The 7,279-nt window shown below is 42.3% G+C and overlaps 1 protein-coding gene across 3 annotated transcripts in view; it reads right to left on the minus strand.

The window, feature by feature from the left end:
* SCAF11 (SR-related CTD associated factor 11) overlaps window positions 1-6,454 on the minus strand; it is a 70,202-nt gene extending 63,748 nt beyond the window's left edge. For all 3 annotated transcript variants that reach the window (XM_027035958.2, XM_027035957.2, XM_027035955.2), the window contains exon 1: window positions 6,317-6,454. The gene's annotated coding sequence lies outside the window, so the exon portion shown is untranslated. The remainder of the gene's footprint in view (window positions 1-6,316) is intronic.
* Between the last annotated feature and the right edge of the window lie 825 nt (window positions 6,455-7,279).

The following is a 7,279-nucleotide window of genomic DNA, read 5'->3' on the forward strand; positions in this document are numbered from 1 at the left end:
CTGAGCTGTCAGCACAGAGCCTGATGCAGGGCTTGAACTCACGGACCATGAGACCATGACCTGAGCCAAAGTTTGACACTTAACTGTGACACCCAGGCACCCCTCCAAAGAACTATTTTCACTTTACTGTCAAAATTACGTTAAGAAGACTCCCCTAAAAGTACATCTGAGAACTCTCGGATAAAAGGGAAAATAAGGAGGAAGATTAGTCTTATCGCTAACAGAGATGTGAGAGTCTCAAGAGGGTTTAAATTTTAAAGTGAGAATATATCTGATCATAATTTTCATTAAAAGTTTTGGTGTGACAATCTTTTATAGAAACAATAAGTACAATCTTTAAGAAACATATCTGTATGTTGGTTTTCTCCCTGGAGGTGTTGGAGTCCACATTAATGAGCAAGGTGTCCATATGTAGGATGGTGAGGGAACCCAGAGTGAGGTACTAGATAGAAGTCAAGCAGAATGGTGACATCCTCAGTATGAACTATCTGAGGAGCCTAAAGTGAGGAATGCATCTTGGCACAAGAAATCAGAGCCTAAGAGTGAAAATGATATTCACAGGAGAGAAAGCAGCAGTGGCAACAGAAGTTTGGCTACATTTTGGTGACTGATCCCAAGGATATTGGGAATCAGGTTTCTCCTTTTAAGGGAAGAGAGTTATAAATTTGGAAAGGGAGAAAACGAGAACAAACGCTAGAAAACAAACACGTTTTGAAATTGGAAAAATTGGTACCAGCTCATGGTTTTCTATATATAGACACAGAAATATATACATCACCCAAATCTAGGTTTTCTAAATACCTTTCACTGAAAGAAACCACTCCTTGGAGAAACAGCTGATTCTATGGCTACAGCAGGGAAAGTATGTACAAGGTGAACCTGGGACATTTTCTTGCAAACGGTAAGGAAGTGCTCAAAGCAAGTCAAAACACAGAAACTAGCTGGAAGGGGCTTTCAGTGGCCAAACTGGGACATTTTGAGAATAAACAGCAAATGTGATAAAGATTTATAAAGTTTCAAAATACTTCTCCACAAAATACTTATTAATTACTAAAGGGGGGGGGGAACTTTAGTGAAGAAGCTTGGGAGAATTCATCTAACTCAAGTGATCAAAGTGTACATCATCAGCGATGGCACAAACTGAAATCGTATGCCACAGGATAGGATGCAATAAGAACACACAACATCATTACTGAGACACTCCTGCCAAAAAACACAATTTGAATCCAACCATGAGGAAATATCAGGCAAATCTAAATCGAGGGACATCTAACAACAAAACTAACCTGTAATCTCTTGAAGTGTCAAGGTCATGAAAATCAAGAAAAATCTGAGGGACTGTTCTAAGTTGAAGGAGTATAAAAAGACATTACAATTAAATGCAATACAGAATTCTGAACTGGATCCTCCTGTTTACAAATGAAATTACTGTGGAAACTGACAAAACCTGAGCAAGGTCTGAGAGTTAGATTGTAGTAATACAGTGATGTTAATCTCCTTATTTTGATATATTTTATGTAAAAGAAAGTCTTTATCTTTGGGGTGATGAGAAGGCATCTGCAGCTTACTCTCAAATGGCTAAAGGTTTTAAAAAAACTTCTTTGTATTGTACTTGGGACTTAAGCAGGATGGGTGTCTGCAACTTAATGGTTCAGAGGAAGAAAGTTCTTTGTATTCTACTTGGAACTTTTCTGAAAGTTTGAAATTGTTTTAAAAAAAGAAAAAGATTATCTACAATATTCATTTATAGTACCTAAAACTAGCATATAAGTAAAATGGTACTCCCTCCAAATGAAGAATATGTGTTTGCACCTCTTCTTATTGTAAGTAAAGACTCTGCTTTATTATTTATGGGATTCTCAATGACCCACTATATATACCCACTGTCGAATACAGTAACCACTATTTTGTTCCTCGGTCCCACTGGCCATATTTCAAATGCTCAACAGCCACATTAGCTACTGTATTGGCAGCAGACACACAGTATTTCTATCATCACAGAAAAGTCTACTACTAGACAGCACTGACCTAGAGTTTGAGAGGCCAACTAATATAATGAGTAACTAAAGGCCCAAGAGTCAGATGGAGTGGAGTATTTCTTAGCAAGTCATTAAACTTCTCTAGAGCTTCAGATTCCTTTCTGTAAAATGGATTAATACACCCAACATTTCAAGGCTACTGAAAAGATCAAACGAAAATTTATGTAAAATGTCTAAAACAGAGTGACTGGCACATAGCAAATATTTGAGAAACATTAGGTATCTTCTGTAATGTGGGCAGATAATTTCTTAACCTTTGATATCAGTACTTTTACATCTAGTCAAGCAATTACAGGAGCATCAGTTTGAAAATAAGAAGCTTACTATCCGGCTTATTAAAAAGGCCAATGAGCTTCATATTGTTAAATTCAATGAAAAATCTTAAGCTCTTACATTACTCAACTCTCATCAACACTTGACCCTACTGATTACTCTCCCCTTGAAATACTCTCTTCCTTTGGTTTCTACAATACCACACTCAACTCATACTTCTTTGACCTTCACAGTATTCTTTGGGAGCTTACATTCCTTCCTCAAACTTTTTATATTAGGGGCCACTGTGATGACATTCTAGTTATATTCCCTCCCTTAGACAATTGATTCCACCTATAGTTTCAACAATTTATATAAATGACTTCAATTTTCTATTTCCAGCTGATACCTCTCTTCTGAAATTTAGAACCATATTATCTAACTGCCTATAAAAATTTCCATCTGAAAGTTCCAGAGGTTCCTTAAATACAGTATGTCAGAATCAAAAGAACCTTGGTCCTTATGTGGTATCACCTTCCACCCAGCTGTTTACCTCTGAAATTTCTATCTCCCTCACTTTGGATCCATCAACAGAGGCCTGGTGACTACAAATTTCATTCACTTTTGCCCACCTCCAAATCAAGCTATCCTCATCTCTTCTGGACACTACTATAAGAGTCTTAACTAATTTTCCCACATCCACTCTTGCTGCTTCTCCTCCCTTTCAAAACCCATCACCATAATCATAATTCTGTTTTCTGTAACTACCAAAAATAAGTATAATTTGGCTTCTAAAAGACAGTATTTTAAACAGTAAGATAGTTATACCACTCTACCCTTAGCTAAGTATTCTTAGTTCCTTCTATACCCTGATAAATCAGTTCCAAGGTCACATTCTGTCATCCTCTACTTTAAAAATATGTCCTCTGATCTGAACGTAAATCATGGATAAAAGTAACTTAGCAGTTTATGCAAAAGACTGCATAAAGTTTCAAACCACAATTACTATTTTTATTGCTTTAATGTCTCCAGCTGAAAGCAGGTTAATCTATTAAATATTTACTAAGCACCTACTATGTGCCAGGCATTGTTCAGGTGTTTGGGGACAAAACAATGACCCAAAGTGACAAATCCCCTGTTCTCACAGAACTTGCATTAAAGCGAAGAATACAATAAATTTAAGATAATAAATTATACAGTATATTAGAAATTGATAAATGCTATGCAGAAAATCTGGCTTAAAAAGTGGTAGGAAACATGGGAAGGTCTGCTGTCTTACAGAGTAGTCAGAGAAAACTCTCAGTAGCATAGTGGAAGGTGACTGGACAAAGTGAGGTAATCAAATCAGAGAGGAAGAAGAGACGCGAAACACTCAGAGCCTGGTAGACCGTAAGTACTATGCATTTTACTATGACTGAGAAGGGAAGCCATTTGAAAAGAGAAGTGACATGATTTGACAAGTTTCATCAGGATCACTCTGGCTATTGAGTGTTAAACATCATAGGTAAACAGAAGTCATAGTGAGACTTTTGGAAACTATTTTGCAAGTGAGAGATGATGGTGTTGTTTTTATATTTGTAAAACTTTATGTACCTAAGTACTAGAAAGAACAAAGTCACAACTTTAAAAAAAGACAACAATGATAACACAAAGATGAATCTTGGGAACACCAAGATTTTAACTCTGAGCTCTACTCAGTACTAATACCAGTTAGTACAATTCAGATGCAAGATAAGGTGCAAAGCTATTCACTTATTCTTTCGGACAGAGACCATAATTAACAATTTAGGTTTTGAGCCTCTTTATTTCACTGAGCTAGGTAAGTCAAGATCCAATCTACATCACTAAAACACCAGGATAGATGGTGGCAGAGCTTCCCAATGGGAAGTTCCAATGAAAATTATTCTAAGGTTGACTCTTTTTATTACCTCTACATATGCCAGTCTCTTTAGTTAGGTTTTACAACCATCTCTCACTGGTGTACCTAAAAAGTTCAGTAATAAGTCAATGAGTAGTATAATACTGTACTCTCCTCCTACTAAAACATGCTACTAATGGTGAATCAACAACATCATGTAACTGCACTGTTTCATCCTATCTCTAGTTAATAGCACAGCTTTTCAGGAAAAATGCCTAGCCACACTGCCTCGTGCCCAAAAAATAATGCGGAAGCTGAGTGGCCCCTGAAAAATTTCGATTTTAACTCATGGACTCCAATAACAGCACATAAAGATGTATCCCAAAAATCACCCTTAAGATTTTCTCCATGACACGTTTCAGGCAGCATATTTACAAACAATTTTCTATTCTTTTCTACAGTTTTATACCCTCATGACATACTGAACAATGTTTTTGCAGTGTGAGTACACAAGGAGTAAGCAAACGACCAAATCTTAGCCCACCAAAAATCTTAAAATGTACTCAAATTCTCTGGTAAAAAGGTCACCATCTGAAGTAAAACTGAATGATTATAAACATATTTGCAAGCACTGAAAAATATTACAATGAAAAAGCGGCAGCTACAGTAAGAATTACAAATTTAAAAACCCATATTGCATAAACACAATACGAAGTAGATTCAGATTATCCTTAAGAGAATAAAACAAAAAAAAATCCAAAGACAATTTCAGAATTTCATCTGCCCAATAAAACAACAAAAAAATAAAAGTCCCACAAGCTTTTTACTGCAGCTCTTAACCAATAGCAAAGAGGTGAGATGATTAAGCTAACTGCCAAAGATATAGGAAGAAGAAAGCAATGGTCTGGAAAGAGACTTGATTCTTATCAAAATTTTAATACAATTACCAATAAAATTCAAAAACAGCAATTATTTAAGAATGTTTTGCCTTCAATATTCTGCTGAGGTAAGCAGTCCTATGCTTGAGTTAACTTTTAAAATGAAAATTACATCTATTAATATGCTTTTTCCGTAAGTCAATGAAAATTCACAAACTGGTAAAATTTAACATCAGCATCTACCAGCCAAACATTAAAAACTTTTCGATCAGTTTTGCTTCAAGATCTCAGTTCACTGTTGGTATGATAAAAGATGTTAATTAAAACGTAATCCAATATTAATGATAATCACTCAACTCGTAGACGCTGACAGAAATACGCTACAGAAATACGCTGGGGGTATTTTACAATTCACAACATTTGAATCTCTGAGTGTTTTCATCAACTACTTAAACCAGGGGTTTACTTTTAAAACAATTTTTCAAAATGCATATGGGTGCGAAGACAGCCAGCAATCTGTAAGAAACGTCTTTGATGGTTCAAAATTCCTAGGTGAGACGAGGAGCGACTCATTAAGCTAAGTTTAGATCCGGCCCTTTTGTGGTGAGCCCAGGAAAAGGGTTTAAAAATTGTGGGGGCGGGGGGGGGGGAACAGTTCGAAATTCAGGACGTGGGGTAAACGCCGATGCCTAGCAGCACCGGCTCTTCCCTATTCGCGCACTGAGAGGTCACGACGTAGTAAAGTTTGGTTTCACAAGCGGGCTTGGACACTATTGACAAAAGCAAAGTCTTCCAAGTAAAGCGAACTTGGGGGTCGGAGAGCGCCCGGAAGCCCAGCCAGACACGTTTCCACTGCAGGGAGGGGGTGCCTGTGTGGCGACTCGGTCGTGGAACCTCTAGCCTCAACACCCCCCCCCCCCCCACCGGACCCCGCACCCGGCAGGGGACAAGCTTCGCCGGCTGAAGCGGCGGGGAGGCGGGTAGGCCACAAGGAGGAAATGGGACAGAGTGTCGACTGTGAGGCGGCGGCGGCCGAAGCGGGGCCTCCTTCGCGGGGTAGCGAGAAGGAAGGGGGGGCCCTCCCCGCCGCAGCTTCCCCTGCCTCGAGAGGCAGCTCCAACTTTCCTCCAAGCGCAGAACGCCGCCTGGGCCGCGCGCGATTCCGAAACTTTGTCCGCCCTCCTGTCGCCCCGGGCCCGCTCCTCCGCTCTGCGCCGGCCCGTAACAGCCCCCACTTCGTCCGGACAGCCGCCTGAGCCCATCCGCCCCCGGGGTCGGCCCGTGTTTACCTCAGGCCGAGGTCGAGGCGCTTGCTCCGGCGGCGGCGGCCCCACTGCAGGTCCCTAGGTCCCCGTCACGACGCCAAGTTCCCCAACATGGACTCCTTCGTCCGCTTTGAGTTGTTCCGGGGGCCGCTGGAGCGCCGGCTCTACCGGCCGGGTCGGGAGGTGGCGGCGGAGCAAGGAGAGGACCTGGGCTGCGCTGCTCCGCGCGACTTGCGCCACCGCTGCTCCCCCTCCCCCCGCCTTGTCTGGCCTCCTCCCTCCCCTCCCCGCGCGTGCCCTCCCCCTTTCTCCCCCTTCGCTCCGCTCCGCTCAGCCGCGCCGCCACATGTCGGCGCGCTACGGTGACGACGGCGGCAGCAGCACCCGCAGCCCTCTCCCTACTCGCTTGTTGGGCCCTGCGCGTACCGCTGCAGCGCTCAACAGGACCACTGGGGGGCGCTGGCAAACCACCCTTAGCGACGAGGAACGTGGCGGGCGGAGTGACGTCACGCGGCCTGTGAGCGGGAGGGAGGACGGCAGCGAGTGGCGCGGGCTTCTGGGAAACGTCTTCCGCAGGCTGTCATCCTCCCACGCGGCGGACTCTGCGCAGGCGCAGTGTGTAAGGCGCTCGAGTTGGCGCTGCTTTGGCGGCGCAGTCGGCTAAGACGCCGTGGACAATGAAGGAAGCCCTTGGGGACCTGGACGTGAGATGGTTTGCGTGGCTTTTGCTACCCTATCTTTCTGGTAATCTGATATTGAAGAATGCTATTATGTTGTTTGGCGGTGGATTGAGTTTTCACCCAGCACCGTTGCCCACCTGAAATACATCCTACAGAGAGGTTGAAGTGTCCCTAATTTGTAAACCCAACTCTTTTTTCGTCCTGGCGGGCATTTAAAAAATGCCTAGGGGAAAGGTTCTCCCTGTGGCTCATCGAGCCTAGGATATCCCCTTATCTTAATTCCCACAACGAAAAATTAAAAACTTGA

The sequence above is a fragment of the Acinonyx jubatus genome, chromosome B4 (genome assembly GCF_027475565.1).
Source record: "Acinonyx jubatus isolate Ajub_Pintada_27869175 chromosome B4, VMU_Ajub_asm_v1.0, whole genome shotgun sequence".
NCBI classification, from domain to species: domain Eukaryota; kingdom Metazoa; phylum Chordata; class Mammalia; order Carnivora; family Felidae; genus Acinonyx; species Acinonyx jubatus.